General features: G+C 40.6%; 1 protein-coding gene across 6 annotated transcripts in view; it reads left to right on the top strand.

Annotated features, from left to right (window-relative positions):
* Positions 1-960: 960 nt before the first annotated feature.
* Positions 961-19,415, top strand: part of MEGF11 (multiple EGF like domains 11) — a 322,743-nt gene continuing 304,288 nt past the window's right edge. For 5 of the 6 annotated variants that reach the window (XM_033920813.1, XM_033920817.1, XM_033920812.1 and 2 more), the window contains exon 1: positions 15,110-15,305. The gene's annotated coding sequence lies outside the window, so the exon portion shown is untranslated. Of the gene's footprint in view, positions 1,296-3,792; positions 3,834-3,953; positions 4,022-15,109; positions 15,306-19,415 lie in introns of those variants that run through there. The other variant, XM_033920814.1, reaches the window with a different exon arrangement.

Below are 19,415 nucleotides of genomic sequence, written 5' to 3'. Positions count from 1 at the left end.
AGCCCCTCGCAAGCACCTGGCTGCAGTCACCCCGGCCGCCAGAGGGCGCTGCATCTAGCTCGGTCCCCGAAAAAACCGGCATTTGGCTATAGCCCAATGCAAAACCCGGGACTGGAGAATGACAGAGCGGACACATTTTTCCAATCCCTGCAAGCTCCGTCCTCCAATGCACAAGCCTCAAACTCTTTAAAATCACAAGTAGCAACATTCTAGAGCTCAGATTGTGATGTCATTATGCCTCATTCCACCAATGCCTAAGCTCCGTCCTCATCTGCACAAACCTCAAACACTTTCAAATCCTAAGTAGCAACGTTCTAAAGCTCAGGTTGTGATGTCATAATGCCTCATTCCACCAATGCCTAAGCTCCGTCCTCATCTCCACAAGCCTCAAACTCTTTAAAATCACAAGTAGCAACATTCTAGAGCTCAGATTGTGATGTCATAATGCCTCATTCCGCCAATGCCTAAGCTCCATTTTGGCAGGTTACCCGCAGCTAGCCGTGGCTAGCCACGGGTAACAACCACCATGTCATTCTCTAATCATAATCACAAAAGTGATCATATGTCTCTTTAGCTATAAATGACAATATTATTATTAAGACTTAGCCAAAAGGAAAGATTTAGAAACTATAAAGAGTTTTACCTCATGCAAAATTGTCATTTCTTTAATAAGACATTAACTATTTTTTCTGAGGCCCTCCAAGTACCTACAAATCCAAAATGCGGCCCTGCAAAGGGTTTGAGTTTGAGACCACTGCTTTAGACTATTATCCCACTGCTGCTACTTAAATATGATCCATGGTGGTGGTGGTTGATGGGGCAAGTGAGGTTCTTATTTCACAACTTTTGTGATGAGCTTATATTGCAGCTTTTATCATAGCCACTGGGAGGCGCTGTGACTCTGACTTTAAACTCACAAAAGGTCACTTGATTATGGACTCTTTTTCAGAAACTTCTGCCTTATAGCTTGGCATTCGGGCAGTGTGTTTCTCTTTTGAACTGCCGTTTTTCATCAAAATGAAATAAATAATGATACATTTTCATGGGAAAGAATTTTCTGCACAGCACAGGACACGATGAATCTTTCAATTTACAATTTCCTTACCATTAAAAAGAGCTGACCATACCAAAATATGCTCTTTGGTGGGAGGCTTGATGAGAACAGCATGGACAAGTTATCCTGGGTACCTGAAACAACTCTCCCAATGCATGTGGTGGAAGCTTAATTGAAGTTGGCATGGTGCAAGCAAAGAGAATAAAAAAAAGAAGTAAGAAAGAGTTCAGTACATAACCAGGTGGGTGGTGAGTTGCTACCACTGTAAATGTTAGCAGAGAAAGACCCACACAGTTCATCCAGTCTGCCTTTCAAGTTTATTTGCTATTTCATATACCGCTTTTCTTGAAGTCTAAGCAGTTTACATTTCAGTTTAAAAATATAAATTAAGGGTAATAAAAACAGAGACTACAATAAACAACAGGAAAAAAATTGACACATAAGGAGGGAAGGTAATAAAAGTACAATTTTTAAAAGAAAAGAGAGAAAAAAAGGATGACATGGGGGGGATAGGATTACGAAAACGTGGACACATGCGTGAGAGGGAATGGCGCCTTATATTGCGTCAGTGTCTTTGAACAGAAATGTTTTAAGATTTGATTTGAATTTGGAGAGACAATCTTCCTGTCTCGGATTAGTAGGAAGGGCATTCCATAAAGTTGGAGCCACAACCGGTTTTACGTGTGGTTTCCTGAAACAATTTGGCGGATTGAAAGCAGGTTTGGTTGAGTGGATCAAAGTCATCTCGAAGTTGTGTAAGGAAATGCCGGGGAATGTAATGAAGCCAAGGTGCATCTTTTAATAGAGCTGTGACATGATGATCATTTTGACAGCTGTGTTTTGTATAATCTGAAGTCTCCTGTGTGATTCCTTGATAAAGAGGACGACAATAATCTAGAAGACTGGCATCACAACCAGGACAGCTGGAAATGTGTTATAGAGGCAGTTCCATGTCACCTAAGGCCGATCAAAGCTTTTGGGGCTTTCTATCCCACCCATTAGGGAAACCATCTCGGAGAGGGAACTGGAGTGGTGTTGCATGATGATAAATGACAGTGTGGGGTTTGAGGCGAAGACTTACTTCCAGTTGAAAGTGAGGACAGTTTCATTAAGGTCTTGCTTAAAACGGTCTAGCCACTGGTCTGGCACCCAATTATTTAATAGATTAATTTTCTTTTGCCAAGCCAATGCGTTCTCGAAATTCCTTTGCTCTTTTTACTTTTTCATCAGCTAAAGGTTGCCAGTTCAAAAAATATAATCAATGCCTTTTTTCCTTTCAAGCAAGCAGCTACTAACATTTTAGGAAGCAATTGAAGACGTGGAGGGGCATAATCGAAAGGAACGTCTAAGTCCATTTTTGTCCAAGTCGCAAGTCGTCCAAAGTAAAAAATAGCTTAGGACACATTTTAAAAAAATACGTCCAAATTTTTTTTTTTGGTTTTGAAAATCGTCTAACTGTGCGCCCTGCTGATCTCATCGTCCAAGCCACTAAATTGTCCATCTTTATACCACATTTTCGTCCAACTTTTCATCCAAGTCAAAAATGCCTAGAACAAGTCCTGTTGGATATGGGAGGGGTTTGCAAAGTGATGGACCGAACACCCAGACATGGCACCTAATTAGTGGGGTACCTTACAGGGCACTGCTGTGAACTTCACAAAAAAGTGTGCCATGACATCATCTCACTACAGCTCCCTTATAGGTTACAGTGAGCCCCCCAAACCACCTCCAGAATCCCCTAGACCCACTTATCTACCACCCCAATAGCCCTTATGGCTTCAGGAGCCACTTATATGCCAGTACAAAAGGGTTTTGGGGGTTATAGGGGAGTGCACATGTTTCAGTATCAATGCAAGGATTACAGGGGTTTATGGGCATGGGGTCTCCTCTCTATGGATCCCTAACCCACCCCCAAGATGGCTTAAGACACCTCTAAGCAGGACGACTAGGCTTTCCCATGCTGGGCTGCCAGGTGATGATGGTCTGGAGGCTGAATTTTAAAGCTGTGATTACGATTTTTATGGGGGGGGGGGGGTTGGTGATCACTGGGGTAGTGTGTGGGGGTATGTATTATGTGTTTGCAGTGCTTATCTGGTGACTTTAGGTGGGTTTTGGGGACTTAGACCATGTTTTAAATGGTCTAAGTCACAACGTCCAAGTTCCGTCGATCCTGGGCTATATAACTTTCGGTTATACATGCTGTATGACTAAGTCTAAGCCAGCCCATGTCCCGCCCAACTCCCGCCCTCGACACGCCTCCCAAAACACCCTGTTTAGCTTTGGACATTGAGCGGCACTATGAAGACCTTAGGTCATTTTTAAATACGTCCAAAACCCAGTTTTATTATCGGCGCTTGGATGTTTTTGAGAAATGTTCATCCAAGTGCCGACTTAGGCCGGTTTTTGGACATTTTTCTCTTTTGATTATGAGTCTCATACTGTATTTGTTTTCTAAATTGTAGGGTACTGAAATATTTTATTCAATTGTTATACTTCTTAATTTTTGTGAACCGCATAGAACGCACCGGTTATGCAGTATAGAAATTGATTTTTATGTTATGTTGAAGGTGTTGGCTAACCTTAACTGAGGATTTTGAGGAAATTTCTAATGCCACCAGCAGCAAGATGGTCACTGTGAGGTACCAGAACCTCTGATGCTTTTTGGTAAAGCCAACACATCAGGGCTCTTTTTTGTGTGTCTGCCTGTTATTTACCCTCTGTTTGATTCTATCTTTCAGGTTATGAATTCATATCATCCATGTGGGCAGCTTCATAGCAGGTATTTGTCAAGAATATTCCCATCATTTGCTGAACGTAGGATAATGTGATCATTAATGCAAAGGAGAGAAATATAAAGCCACTACTTTCTACTTAGAATATCCTTTCTTATACCTTGCAGCAACAATAACAATCTGGAGAATGATACGCTGTCTATTAAGATGTTTTAATGTGCACGGTGTTGGCATTGTAAGTAGCACTCTACACTATAATATGTATGATTATTTTAATATTTTTACTGCTGTAATCATTTATTGCCTGTGTCCATGCTATACTTGCTGCATTCTGCCTTAGGTTAATTTCTTGAAAGAAGATAAAGAAATGTGTGATTTCATATTTCTAAATATATTGAATGGATTTTAAAATTGTGCATCCTAGCCATATAAAACGGATCACAGAGGAAACAAACACAATCTCTTTTCCTGTCTATGGGAGTCCGGCACTGTTAAAACACACTCAAACGCACTTTCAACAGCCACTGATCGTTCCTACAGATTTTCCGTACGGAGTACTTTTGAAAAATGACCAAAGTCAAATACATTTCATAGGCTATAAAATCACAAAATATTATACATTCAGGGACTTGTTTCATATGAGAAATTTGATATTGGAAACTAATATAACCATCCGGGACTGCTTGGTGGGACAGGGTGTGATTCATGGACCAAGAGCTCTTCCACACACTGAGAGCTCTCAGGGCTTCCTGCCCAAGACTGTAAATGTCATAGAGCAAATGAATCAACCACAGACATACTGCCTCCTTCTTCCCACCTCAAATGCCGTTCTTTTTCCACTTCTGTCTGACTTTTAGGATTCTGTACTGGGAGGATTAATTTGCTAATGCTTATTCCATTTGAAAATATCATCTTCAGAATATTCTGACAGGAATATATGATTTAATGCCTTTTGCATTTCTAAATTGTTTACCTTTGATTTGTTGTTTAGTCAACTACCGTGGAATGGATCGTTTCTTCTAATGCCCTCAACGGTTGAAATCTGATCTAATATGTCTATTTATGCTGATTTGGTATATTGACATCTTTTATGAGGGGGATGTAAATGGAGTTGTCAAGTTATGTCTATGTTATATGTATGGAAATCGTAGGGAGCACAAGATACCACGTATGTGATATGGAAACCACAAAGTTGTATGTGGTATATAAGTTTTTAAAATACATAAAATAAATATTCAAACATAATATGGTCTTGTTCATTGTGATGCTGAGTCACACTTTCAGACATGTGGATAAATCACTGTTAAAAAGACACAATGTATGCCTCTATTTTCAGAATTTGTCTAACAGCTTCTAAGACCTCCTCTAGCCTAGTGGTCAGTTTCAGCACTGCAGTCAAGTTACTGAAGGTTTGGAGGCTTATAGCGTCTTGTTTGGTTCCTGAGGAAGGGCCGGTGCTCCCTGAAACCAAGCCTGGTCGAACCCTGGAGATTAGAGGAGAGTTTGAGAAGAAATTTTTCCCTCCCCCGACCTTCAATGCCTTAAGAATGGGACGATTTGACTTTTTGTCAGCTGCTGTAACTCTTTTGGCTTGAGGTGAGGGGCAGGAATTCCACTGTGACTTAGATGGATAGCAATTGCCCTCTACAAGTTCATTCACTGTTGTTGTTTACACACAGTATGTCCCTACAATGGTGTGGGGCTAAGTTGTGAGTTTACCTCACCTTGGAAAAAAACCCAGCCTCTTCTTTTTCAACTTTGTACTGCCTCAAGCTTGTAACCTCACACTGAAGACATACTTCACCATTATTCTATCATTCTGACATAGTTGGCTTCCTCCCCTTCACCTTTTGGCAAATACTGCTCCGTTTGTGACTTAATAGCTTATAAGAGGTACAATGTATGTCCCAAAGACGGCCATTTTCAATATGACATCAAAGTCCGAGTTTGCTCATTTTGAGATGTTTGTACTAAAATTGGGTAGAAAAAAATGGCCATTTTTGAAACGTCCATCTTTTTTTTCCTCCACAAATGACCTTTCTAGACATGTTCATCCTTAGTGCATTTATCTTTTTAGAACATTTTTTAAAAATAAAACACACAAAACAAGCCATTGGGATGAAGGAGTCAGCATTTTTAGCAGACTGGCCTCAAAAACATCCGAGCAGAGCAATGGCGCACCTACAGTGAACTTCACATGAAGAGACATCTCCCCATAAGCCCCTTACAGTGTATGGGGGGCCCTCTAAAACTCACCAAAACCTACTGTTCCTAACTGTATAACCCCCCAATAGCCCTTATGACTGCAGTTGTCACCTACATGTCAGTACAGTAGGGTTTTGGTGGGTTCACACTTTTTACCACAAGTTACAGTAGGATATGGGCCTGGGTCCCCTTCTCTGGAGGCCACTGCACTGCTAGGACTGGCCATACCAGCTACTGCTGTCACACAGACAGATATATACTGTTTCATTCAAATCTTTGGGAGGTGGAAGGAGGTCAGAAGATGCACAATGTAGAGGCTAGGCTATGCTTACTGTTTTTATGCAGGCCACTTACTTTCCTCACACAGAGCTAAATCCTCTTGCATGCCTGGTAAATTTTATACTGTTTATTTTCCCTGAGGGCAAGTCATTTTATCTGCTTGTGCCAGAGTTCTAATCTCTGGTCCATTCACCTACTCTCTGTGTGACCTTGGGTAAGTCCTTTTATCTCCCTCTGCCTCATCTCTAATCCCAGGACTATTGCAGGCTGTTGTGACCTTCCATAAATCTCTTTGTCCCTGTGCCTCACTTCTGATCCATGATGCTTCCTACGATTCTCTGTGGGACATGAGGCAAGTTTTCCCTTTCTCGTCTTATTTACTATCAATAACTTGTATTTTTTTCCTTTTGTATTATATGTTTTTTCAGGTTAGTCGTATTTATTTGGTTTGTTTCCCCCAGAAATTTGTAATTTTACTGTTTTGTACATCACTTAGAATTTTGAATAAGCAATTAATCCAATCCATAATTGATTCAGTCCGGGTTTTGTCTCATTCAGTCTCTATGGGAAAAAAGGTTCAGTGAATGACAGTGTTCCGTGAGCAATATTATGGAAGGATGAAAAGGAAAAGTTTGTCTTTTTTTTGCAGGTAACACTAAAAGCTATCACAGAGTGAACATGTCTGAGGGTGTGGATGATTTGCAAAAATGTAAGAAAGTTTAAGGAATTGTGCCTAAATTTCAGTACTGAAAACTTTGAAGTAATATTCAACCAGCCTTTGTACATACAGAACTTTAAAGATTGAGGGGTTGTCGTCAGCTGCTGGTAGTTAGCGTTTTATTAAAAGCTGGCTACTGCCAACTCTGAGGAGTGTGTCTATCTATAGCTTCATCAAAAGAAATAGTACGATGTGATACCCACCAGGAGTAGCCCCAACGCTCTGGAATTTACTCCCAGAGGAGCTTCATCTAATTCCAGACAGCAGGTAAAAGCCTTTAATACATGGGGTGATTGACTAGACGCTCCTTCTGCACCAGGGCTAGCTTGCCACATACACTAGCCAAACCAGTTCCCTATAACTTGTTTAACTATAAAAACAGCTTGCCTTGAGTTTATCCCATCTTGTCCCCATCTAATATCTGCATTTGACCCCTCAGCTAAAGGATAAGTTGTACTGCAGAAAAGCATTAGCGTCATATCTCTGTTATGAATGTTCTGATCTGTGCTTATTAGATGCTTCATAAGTGTTATATCTCCCTTTTAGTATGTATTTTATCTCTCTCATTTGAATTTCACGGCTGTTGATAAACATTTTTTTAACTGTTTCATGGTAGTCTTATTAACATCGTGTTTCCCTGAATATAAGACAGTGTCTTATATTAATTTTAGGCCCAAAAAACGCACTAGGTCTTATTTTCGGGGTATGTACATATCATCTCACCCTTCCTTTCCTTCACCCCAATTCTTCCTCTTTCCTTTTTCTCCCCCACATGTGCAGCATCTTTTCTCTCCTCCCTCCCATCCCTCGTGCAGCAGGACCCTTGCCCAGCTTCTATCCTTCCCACCCTCCCATCTGCTCTTACTGTGGGTCCACATAGCAAAATGGCTGTCACTGTTCGTAGGCCCAGAATGTCAGAAGGACTTACACGAGGTTACAGGATCTTTATTACAGAAACAATAACTGCACCTTCTCATTGATTCGGTCAGCTTTAAGAACTGACCTATCTTTCAGATTTAGTGTGAAATCAGTGTTTGGTTTCTGAAAGTTTCTCCTCTTGGCCCTCTCCCACCATTACAGATTTCACTTGTGAATAAATGATGATTTGGAAATGGATGTGACCCAAGCAGTTGTGGATCATTCATTGCACATTAGGGTGTAAAAGGTCTTTTTAAACAAGTGGAGAAAGCTTGTGGTCATTCTTCCCATCCCCCAAGTTTGTCTGTGTGCAGCCTGGAGGGGGAAGGTCTGTTGGTTTGGAAAGAATAATACTGTATAATGAAACAAAGTGTGTCAATGCATCTAACCATTATATATCACTGTCAACAGATTTCAAAAGATGGATTTTATAGTTTGACCACAGGATACTGCTGTCCAAGGCAACAGGTATTGCTGTGTTTCTCCATCACGAGGACGTCAAATACTTAGCAACCAGTAGCCAACTACATGCTTTCAATTCACCAGGCGTCAAGCATCACCATACATAGCAACCATGAAGAAAGCTATACTGTAGGGTTAGTCACAATAAAATGTACACACAATGCACATCTTAATCACGAAAAGATAGTCCAGCAGGGATAGGAGTGTGCCAACAGTGGTGAGCGAAGCGTGCAAAGCAAGCCTCATGGAATGATTTACAATCTGCGTGTGCATGTATGTTTCTATCTTCCATATGCATGCATTTGTGTGTCTGTATTTCATTTGTAACCTCTTCCAGCATAAAAGATTTATTTTCTAGGGATGCTTAGTAAGGGATGGTTATGTTGGCAAGTGCTCAAAATTTAGGGGATGCTCTTTGACACAGCCATAGGCAAAACATGATTAATGTTGGCTCATTGTCCCCAGTCTGACATTTAAGACAGATGAGTACACTTAGAGATTTTCTTAAAGACAACTGAATAAATCAATTTTGTATTAAAGTGACATAATATGTATAAAGGATATTTTAAGCAAAGCAAAGGATTTAAGACGATGAGAGTGCAAAAAACCTTGTTTAAGCACGAAAGCTCATATGGGGCACTCCAGTTTCTATAGTTAAAAGACTAAATATCTGGGGATGTTTGATTATATGCATTTTATGTGTATCACAATGATATGGAGAGGCAACAGAATATCGTTTTGGTTGGATGGGCCACATAAACCGCCGTGCGCCTCATCTTTGGCCTAAAGAAATGGGAACATGTCACCCCATTCTACCACCAACTCCACTGGCTGCCTTTCGAGTCTAGAGTCCTTTACAAATTCGCATGCTTCTGTTACAGGGCGGTAAATGGTTCCTCACCAAGTTACATCAACCCTCACTTCAACCTCTACCGCACCAACAAGAAATCCCGTCGTATTCAGCTGTTCGCCTTCCCCTCACCCAAACTTTGTCACTTCAAAAGATTCCTTGATAGAACTTTCGCCTTCCAAGCTGCCAAGCTGAACCCATGGCTAGCACAAATGATACTAGAGGCCCCCACTTACCTCAGCTTCAGAAAATCACTTAAAACTTACCTATTCCGCAAACAAGACCCAAACTGTACCCCCCCCTGACAATTTCTCCCCAATCCGGCCCCCTTATGAGGCCTTCCCCCCTTTTTTCCCCTCTTTCCGCATCCTCTGTCTAGTTCAAATAAAGCTGATAAATAATTGAAACTCTGTTATTCTGTACTTCAAATAACAAATCTGTAATTCTGACAAATAATTGTAAATCTGCCTGTCTAAGCAGACCCTAATGTAACTCAATGTAAACCGCCTTGAACTCGCATGGGTATGGCGGTATATAAAAATAAACTATTATTATTATTATTATTATAAACTAATGGGATTTGATTTGAACTGGGCATTCCTGGATATCCAACTCAATTTCTCTAGTTGTTGATACCGAGTTGGCCATGATCCCTTCCCTGTGGCCCATCCCTATTCTATGCCTGCGAAGATGGGGTGAGGAGAGGCAGAAATTCCATGTGTGATGGGAGAGAGAAACTACTACCGTCCTTCTGGCCAGAATGATCAGAAATGGCACTGAATAATCAGCCCTGGAAAAAAATGGCACTGTTTATAGACTAGCACTTAGAGAAGATTCCCGCACCCAAAGTTGGTGTAGATACTGGAGGTCAACTCTTGGCATTTGGGGAGCGAGAATGATACTATTCTAGAACAGGGCACCCAATTTTTTTGGAATGCCCCTGCCCCACCCCCTTTTGAGTTGTGCACTAGAGGATTTGAGCGCTGTTGTTATAGAACTGTGCGCAGGAAGATTGCATGCAAATTAGCTGTAATAATTGATTGATAAATCACTTCATTGCAAGATAGTGGCTCACAAGCTAACTCATATGGGCACACATCTTTGATTTTTTGGCACCATATATAGAAGGGCATTTTCAATATGACATCTAAATCCGAATTTGGACATTTTGGGGAAAACATCCAAATATCCAGTAGAAAAAAATGACCATTTTCAAACCAAAGAAATGTCTTCTTTTGTTTAAAAAAATTACCATTTTCTAGATGGGATATATTTATTTATTTATTTCGATTTTTATCCCGTCCTCCCAGTAGCTCAGAATGGTTTACAAGTAAACATTCACAATGGAGTGAATTGGACATACAAGATTATACAGTAGATTTAAATACTTGGACATACGAGACTGTGCAACAGTGTAAATATAGAGACTATACAGCAAATTAAGAACAGTAGTTTAAATATAAGTAGTTTAGTTTAGATACAAGTTATTTGAGTATAGGCTGAGAGTGGACTATACAGAAATTTAGGCAGAAGATTAGAATGGAGAAGAAGGGTAAAGGTGGGGTTTCAGGGGGTTGGGTGTAGACTGAGGGTGACCTTTAGTTGAAGAGGAGGGTCTTTACCATTTTCCGGAATGTCATTAGTGAGTTCTGTAGCCTGAGTTGAGGGGGGAGTTGGTTCCAGAGTTGGGGAATGAAGTGGCTGTAAGAGCATTTGCGGGCGGTTTCTAAGAGGAGGGACCTTCCGGGGGGAATGCATAGGCGTATCTCCGTTTCTGAGCAGAGGGTGCGGGTGGGGATATAGGAAGGGGTCCGCATTCTTAGCAGACTGGCCACACAGACATCCCAGGAGAGCAGTGGGGCACCCTAGAGGGCACTGCAGTGAACTTCACATAAAAGCCCCTTAGAGTGTATGAGCAGCCCTCCAAACCCCACCCGAAAGTTACTGTACCCAACTGCACACCACTCCAATCACCCTTATGCCTGCAGACGTCACCTACATGTAGGTCCAGCAGTACTTGGATGGGTTGTAGAAGGCTCAAATATTCCACCACAAGTGTAGTATTTAAGAGTGGGATAGGGGCCTGAATCCCTATCTCTGGGGTTGATCACATCACCCACTAGGCTACTCCAGGAACCCGTTTGCTGTCATACAGGCTGCTAGGTACTGTTTCTTTCACATCTTTGGGAGGTGGGAGTAAGTTGGTGACCTCTGGGGGAGTAAGGGCGGTCATGCCTTAATCCTTCCAGTGGTCATCTGATCAGTTTGGGCACCTTTTTGGCACGTACTTGTTATCGAAACAGGCCTATCCTAAAATGTCCAGTTTTGCCCTGGATTTTCTCTACAATGCTTTACATATTATTGCAGAAAAACATCCAAATCATAAGCCCACCCTAGTCCCCCAACATGCCCCCTATGAGATTTAGATGTGCTGCCTACGAACTGTGTAGAAAAGCATCTGAAATATGTGTTTTGAAAATAGTGATCTGGTCATTTTAGCATGAAAAAGCATCTATGACATTTTGGGGAGATTTTTCTCTTTTGCAAATGAGGGGCATGAGGGTACAGTAATTCTAAATAAATCACCTAACGTACTTGATTGTGCAGGTTATATTTACTCATCTGGCTTGAGGGGTGGGGCCTCCCAAATGACTGGTGTGAAAATTAATGCCCAGTTAGGCACTTAGGGGCTGATTCCATAAACGGTGTCTAAATTGGCCGGCACCTAGAAAAAATGGCTCCGACTGCATGACAATCACGCTTAGGCGCAGTTTACAGAATTGCGGCTAGCAAAACACAGAGATTTAAAGAGAAACATTCACACATTCAGATGGACTGCAAATCATTCCACGTAGGTGCCTGAAACGTAGGCCAGGCTTTTAAAGGCCTGTATTTCAGGCCTGTGTTTAAGGAAAATCATGCTTCCAAGTTTCCAAGTTTTATTTACATCTATGCAGTTTACAGATCAAAATACAGTTTACAAAATCTAATAGAAATTAGAAATACAATCTATAATAGGACAGTAAGAAACAGTTTCGGATCAAAGTTTTTACTCTGTCTTCCATAAGCATCCACGGAAAGAAATGTTTTTACGTGATTTTGAAATTTTTCGATGGTAAGTTCCATTCAAATATGCTTTGGAATCACATTCCATAATTGTGGCTTAGAATAAGAATGGTACCTATCCCCCAATTAAAAATGTTTTAAGTCAATTATTGAGACTATTAAGAGCAATTTGGAAATGCAGCGGTGAGCATGTTTAAGGCGGTAGCATGGAATGAGCATATAAAGCCAATATTGAAAAGTCTCCATTGGTTGCCAATTCAATGTATTTAATGCAGCCATTGAAACAATACATACCTTCTCGAACGCTAAGGCCAGAATCTGCCATGAGGCTATCAACAGAGGAGCTTGGTGAAACTCATCAGAAAAAGACACAAGCAACAGCCATTTCTGTGGCGGCTCCTCTGAAACGGAATATCTGAGGCTATGTAAAGACAAGATGCCTTTTAAGAAGCATCTAAAAGCATATTTGTTTATGAAAGCCTTTTGCTAGGTAGCGATGTTTCAGATTTTGACAATCTGTTTTATTGAAGTCTTATTAGCCATGTGCTAGTTTTAGTAACAGAAAAGTTTGTTTAAAGATGCCTTTGGTCTAAGATGTATCCTGATGCATCTTAATTTCTGAACATCTGCTTAACCCCCTGTCTCCCCCCTCATGTTCTTTCCTTCTCCCTTCTTTTCTATATTAATTGTAGTTCTTCCCCTTAGCCCGTTGTGTCCTTTGCCTCATTGTATTTTGTGTATCAAAGTATTTTGTATAATTTGTGTTTTTTTTAATGACATTGTCTATGTTTAATTTACTATGTTTTTATAGATGGATTTACCTTTGTAGGTACTTTATCTTTGTAAACCGCCTAGAATTCTGATTAGGTGGTATAACAAATTTTAATAAAACTTGAAATTTGTAGATAATGTTTTACATGACTTTGTATGTTTACATTGTAAGCCGCTTAGGCCTTAAGTGGTGAAGAAATGTTTACAATAAATAAATAAGTTGAACCACATTTTGGGCTCCTTTTACTAAGCTGCCTTAGCGTTTTTAGCACACCCAGCATTTTTAGTGTGTACTAATCCCGCACTACGCGGCTAGAACTAATGCCAGCTCAATGCTGGCATTAAGATCTAGCGTGCGTGGCAATTTAGAGCGCACTATTCTGCGCGTTAAAGCCCTAACGTGGCTTAGTAAAAGGAGCCCTTTGAGTATCAAGTTACCCCGTATTTATAAGGATAATAGTATTCTACTGGCCTCATGGAAAACTTTAAAATTATTAATAATTTAACATCTGTACCAGTGCAACAATCCACGTGTCAATCCTTATGGTTGAATGCCAAGATTCAAATTGGCGAATCTAAGATCCTCTGGAAACATTGGTTGCAGGCAGGTATAAGTACTTTGGATGATGTATTATCAAATGGGAAAATACTTGATTTTTCACAACTGCAACAATCATTCGGCATTACAAAGTCTCAAGCATATAAGTGGTTGCAGCTGAAGCATGCCATTCAGAAAGGGTTCCGTGATTGGCGAAATTTAAATAATTAGTATAGCTTTCCAGGCCTATGTTTCTAGACAGATTTCCTAGGACATCAGGCTGCCAAGTGGTATAAATTAATATCGGAATATTTGAACAAGAAACCAAAAACGAGCCTAAGGGATATTTGGAGCATTGAGATAAAGCAAGAGATTTCTGCTACTCAATGGCCATGGATTTGGTCTTGGAGGATGAGATGTACAGCGCCAGCACCTATGAGACAAACCTGTTTTTTTTCTGTTATATAGGATTTTTTGGACTGCTGTTTGTTTGCAGAAGTTAAATAGTTCAAAGTCTAATAGATGCTGGCACAGTCATCTTGAAATAGGGACCTGTTATACTATTGCCCCTTAATACTCAGCTTCTGGAAGTCGATATGGGTTGCAATTAATAAGATACTGGACACTTCCATTCCAATGTCAATTTGTAGCATCTTTCTAATCATTGTAAACTGCATAGAACTTCATGGTCCTGCGGTATTTAAACTGTTATTATTATTATTATTATATTGTTCTATTTGTAACAATATTATAGTCCAAGAATCCAATTTCTGCAGCTAAGAATAGATTACTTCTTGTCATGACTGGGATTGCTATACAGATGATCACAAAAAAATTGGAAGAATTGGGATAGACTGAATCATATCCTTTGGTGGGAATCCTTGTGTTTATTCTATCGATATGAACGTATGAATTTGGAATTAACTGGTCATTGTAAAAAATTTAATGCGATTTGGGTTCCATTAGCAAATTTTGTAACAATCATTCCATTTTTCATAGAGGTTTAGACACATCTGGGAGGGGGAGGGGAAAGGTATTTATATGACTATTTGTTAGTTATAAGTGCTGTTGTATTTTTTTAATAAATAGAATGAAGGGGGAAAGGGAAGGGATCAAGGGGGAATGGATAGAAAGGAATGGATTAGGTATATAGAAATATATTTTGGAAGAATGCTAAAAAAAACATGTATGGAAATATTGTTATTGTGAATTTAATTGTAACGAATATCTCTTTGGATCTTTTCCATCAAATGTTCTAAATGAACGCACTTTGTGAATGTTTTTAACATATTGCGGTATTTTTCCTGGGACATGAGATCAGGGACGACTTTTCTTGCACAACTCCATAGTCGAGGCTGTTCTTCAGAGCCTCTTCCGGTCAACGGCCGGGAGTTGGCGCGAAGCGAGCCAACGGTCGCGGGCAGGGCGCGAGGCGGCGGCAGGAGCAGCAGCCGCCTCGCGAGCCGGCGTGACGTCAGGAGGCTCGCGTGCCGCTGGAAGTTTTGCCGAGCCGCGCGCTCGAGGCTGGCACGCGCCGCCCGGCTCCTGCAGCTGCCGCCTCCTCCTCCTCCTCCTCGCGCAGGGCGAGGGACGCGCTGGGCGCGAGGCAAGTCTTGAACTTTCTCCGGCGCGATTGGGCAACGCTGACTGGACTGGGGGGAGCCGCTGAGCCGAAGACGGACGCGTTTGCTTTGCTCGCTTTGGTGCCGAAGGTGAGAAGCATGATTTGCAAAAGAATTCGCATGCAAACTACTTGTTATAGTCTTTTTCATTGAATGAAACTTGTAACATCATTCTTGGAGCAATTGCCATCAAACAAACGGGGGTTTTTTCTTCAGAATGTTCTTATGTCACCTTTAGAAATGGAATTGGAAGCTATTGTCTTCTTTTTGAAGGTGTGGCCACATCTGCTTGAACCCTTAACTGTTTCTTGATGAAGGATGACCTGAATATGATTGGCCAAGTTAGGGGAAGGAGAGGAGAGGAGGAGGTGAAGCAGTGATGGCCACAGGCTGGATTTAGGATCCAGAAGCAGCCTTGATTGTGGAATCCTCTGGACAGGCTTGTGATTGAGGGGTGAACTTAGCAAAGTGGCTTACTGCTTTTTTGGACTTGGTATGTTATGTTTGCATGCTGGCTTTTCTTACATATACCCAATTGTCTTGAACTAGGTGACTCTCCAGCTTTTCCTTTTCTAAGTTCTTCATGAGAAAAGTACAAACCAAAAAGAAAAACAGTAAACAGAGAGAACTACAGATTCTAGCTAGTTTGACCTCTTTGCAATCTTAGCCATTTTATTTGCAGTATAAACCACATAGAATGGAATTCCCATAAAGGTGGTGTAAAGTCCAAGGACCATCATGAGAACTTGTAAATCTTGTGATCAAGCTGACCAAGTACCACTTCTATTATTCAGACAAGCTCTGAGTAGTCAAATTTGTCTGAAATTTGGCAGGACAGTCTCTTCTATCACTTGCTAGTGAAACCTAGCCACAGAAAAAGACACCATGGAGGCCTAAATCTGCAAAAACAGAGGTTGGCACATTTTCAATTTTAATATTTTTACCAAGATATATGTCATTTTGTGGAATACTAAGGCAATCAGCTGTTATAATAGCGGATGTTGAAAATCTGGGCTCTCTATTTGCACTGGCATTCATTGAGAGGAGATTTATTGTCTGTCCAGACAAGGGATTCCTTTTACAAAGGTGCACTAGGGCCTTAACGCGCGTTAAATTCCCGAGCGCGCTAGCCATTACCGCCTCCTTTTAAGGAGGCAGTAGATTTTTGGCTACCACACGCTATAGCGCGTGGTAATTTTGTGCGTGTGCTAAAAACCCTACCGCGCCTTCGTAAAAGGAGCCCTAGGTCTACAGGCTCCGGACACTTATTTATTTATTTAATTTTAGCTATTTATATACCGCCTATATGTTTTATATATATTTTTTGATTCTTCTTTATTTCTAAACAAGTGATTAATCCTTGAGTATTTAATATATAAAATTGCAATAAATAAAAAATTAAAAAAGAGAACCTCCCCCCAAACAAAAAAGCCCTAAAAATGCCACATTCAATCTGGGCTTAGTGCTTGGGAAAGTCATGCGTTAACCTATGTTAAGCCCAAATTTTACCACAACTTAGTAAAAGGTCACCTGGAAATGACTTTAGGTGTAAACGTTTTTTTATTGATGATAAGAAAAAAAAAGCAAACTAGAAAATGCAGTCAGCTGTACAATGGCAAATGGTGCATAGACAAAGCTTCAACTGAGAAACAAATACAGAAAGAAGTATCATCAAATATCAAACAAAGTGACCAGAGGTCACAACCATCCCCGTTCCTAACTGTAAAAGAAAAAGGCAAGCCCAGCCACCTCAGAGCCCTGGACTCTTATGGGCCCCGAGGATCAAGGTCAAATCCCCCCCCCCCCCCCCCCGAAATCAAAGCATCGGTATAAAGGAAAAGACAAGGAACCAAACAAAATAGACAAAGGAAAAAATGCAGCACCAACGATAGAGACAATCCTGGAAATGCCTTTAATGCTAATGTGTCCCATAACTCGGAATAAGGAGTTGTAATAAAGCAATTTGGGGTACACTCTGCTGTCTTTATTTTATTTTATCTTATCTTTTGTTTTAACTTGATTGATTTTGGCTTTGTGCTGTAAAAAACCTTGCAGCCTAACAGGAAAGGCAAGCTCACAAGATCGATATACAGATAAATAATACAGAGAATGTCAGGAGGCGGATTACAAGATTAAGAGAAGGCAGAGTAGGGGTAACTGAGAACACAAATACCAATCTGTGGAGAGACTGCAGTTTAGTAAATAGGTAACAATTAAAAGAAAGGAGATGCGGGTTTTCACAGGGGATTTGGTTCCAAGGATTTCAAATAAAGTTTTAGGGAAGCCTAATGGGGGGAATGGAAGCATGAGATGCGGACTGGGGTGCAGGGAGGATGAGAGCAGGCAGGCATTGGGAATTTTCAGACTAGTTTTAGTCTGGGGTTCATAAAAGTTCTGGGGATAGCAATAATGTGATCTTTTAGGATTCATTGAAGTCTAGACATTTGGGATATGAGTTGCAGTAACAGATGATGGGTACATGAATAGGAAGGGACCTGTAAACCTACATAAAAGGGGGAGGGGAGCTTTCACTCGCAAATGTCAAGGTCGAAATGTTTTTGAGTTGAGAGTGAGTGTGCATAGGAATGGACTTCATGAAATGCAAGGGACTTAATAATACCTGTCTGCGGACTTTGTGCTGAATCCTGTGGCTGGAAGTGTTTAGATATATTGACAGAGTGGAAGCCACCTATCTAGTCTTGGCTTGAGCTCATTTTCAGGGTCTCAGATTGGATTGGATTTTAATATTTAATACACCGCAAAAGACCTAAGTGTTATAGCAATTTACTGTTCTAAAAACATTTCTTTGTGTACATTATAACAAATTATAATCTCAAAAGCATTGCATTAACTATTGCAACAGAATACCATCATAACCATAAAATCCAGCCCAAATATAATAGTCATTTAATTACAACCACATTATCAAAATCATTCATTAACAATATACAAAAAAAAGTCTTAATGAAAACCTGTTATCCAAAACTTTCTAACACACCTGACTGGCCTTCATAAGTAATTCACTTTAAAGTACAGAAATTTTCAGTGAAAAGCCATGTTTCAATAACTTATGAATACCCTACTAACTTTCTATAGATTGCATGCCAGGTCTTGCATAACAAAATGGTTTCTGCTGTGTTCTAGTCAATCTCACTTTATGCAATGATGGTAAATGGAACACATTCTTTTGAGATGAACGCCAAGCATGTGCTGGAGCATATACAGTATAGTCAATTTATCCGACAAATACTCTGGAACATTCCGCTTTAAACACCAAACATAAAACTTTAAAAATTTGTCCTGCAATGGGCAACCAACGCAGAATTGTTTCTGCTTTAAGGAGCCAGTTACTGAAAGGAGTCTTGCCAGCTACAGAGGGGAAGATTCTCCCCGTCAGCTTGAGCACAGTCCACTAAATGAACTGCTTGACCACTACTTAAAATGAACTCTTTAACCTCCTCCTTCCTGACCTGATTATATTTCATGTAACCTGAACTGGGGTGTGAGGGAATGGGTGGTACATGGCTGGGTTCCCATAAGATCAACCCCTCACTGATAGAATAAAGTCACTTTAAGGTAGGTGGCCAGAAGTCTCCAAGGTAGTGGCATTTGAGAATACAGTATCCCAGAGACCTGCCAGAGAAGAGAAGTACATAAGAACATAAGAATAGCCTCACTGGGTCAGACCTATGGTAGCCCGTTCTCACAGTGGCCAATCCAGGTAATTAGTACCTGGCCAAAACCCAAGGAGTAGCAACATTCCATGCTACCGATATAGGGCAAGCAGTGGCTTCCCTCATGTCTTTCTCAATAACAGACTATGGACTTTTCCTTCAGAAACTTGTCCAAACTTTTCTTAAAACCAGCTACGCTCTTACCACAACCTCTGGCAATGTGTTCCAGAGCTTAACTATTCTCTGAATGAAAAAATATTTTGTCCTATTGGTTTTAAAAGTATTTCCCTGTAATTTCATCGAGTGTCCCCTAGTCTTTTCAATTTTTGAGGGAGTGAAAAATTGATCCACTTGTACCCCGTTCAGCTCAACTCAGGATTTTGTAGACTTCAACCATATCTCCCCTCAGCCGTCTCTTTTCCTTTTTAGTCTTTCCTCATACGAGAGGAGTTCCATCCCCTTTATCATCTTGGTCGCTCTTCTCAGCTCAACCAAGTAGAAAATGCATATGGTTCAATTAATGATC

The sequence above is a fragment of the Geotrypetes seraphini genome, chromosome 14 (genome assembly GCF_902459505.1).
Source record: "Geotrypetes seraphini chromosome 14, aGeoSer1.1, whole genome shotgun sequence".
Lineage (NCBI taxonomy): Eukaryota > Metazoa > Chordata > Amphibia > Gymnophiona > Dermophiidae > Geotrypetes > Geotrypetes seraphini.
Note: the sequence above shows the minus strand (reverse complement) of the source record. Positions and strands in the feature narration are given on the sequence as shown.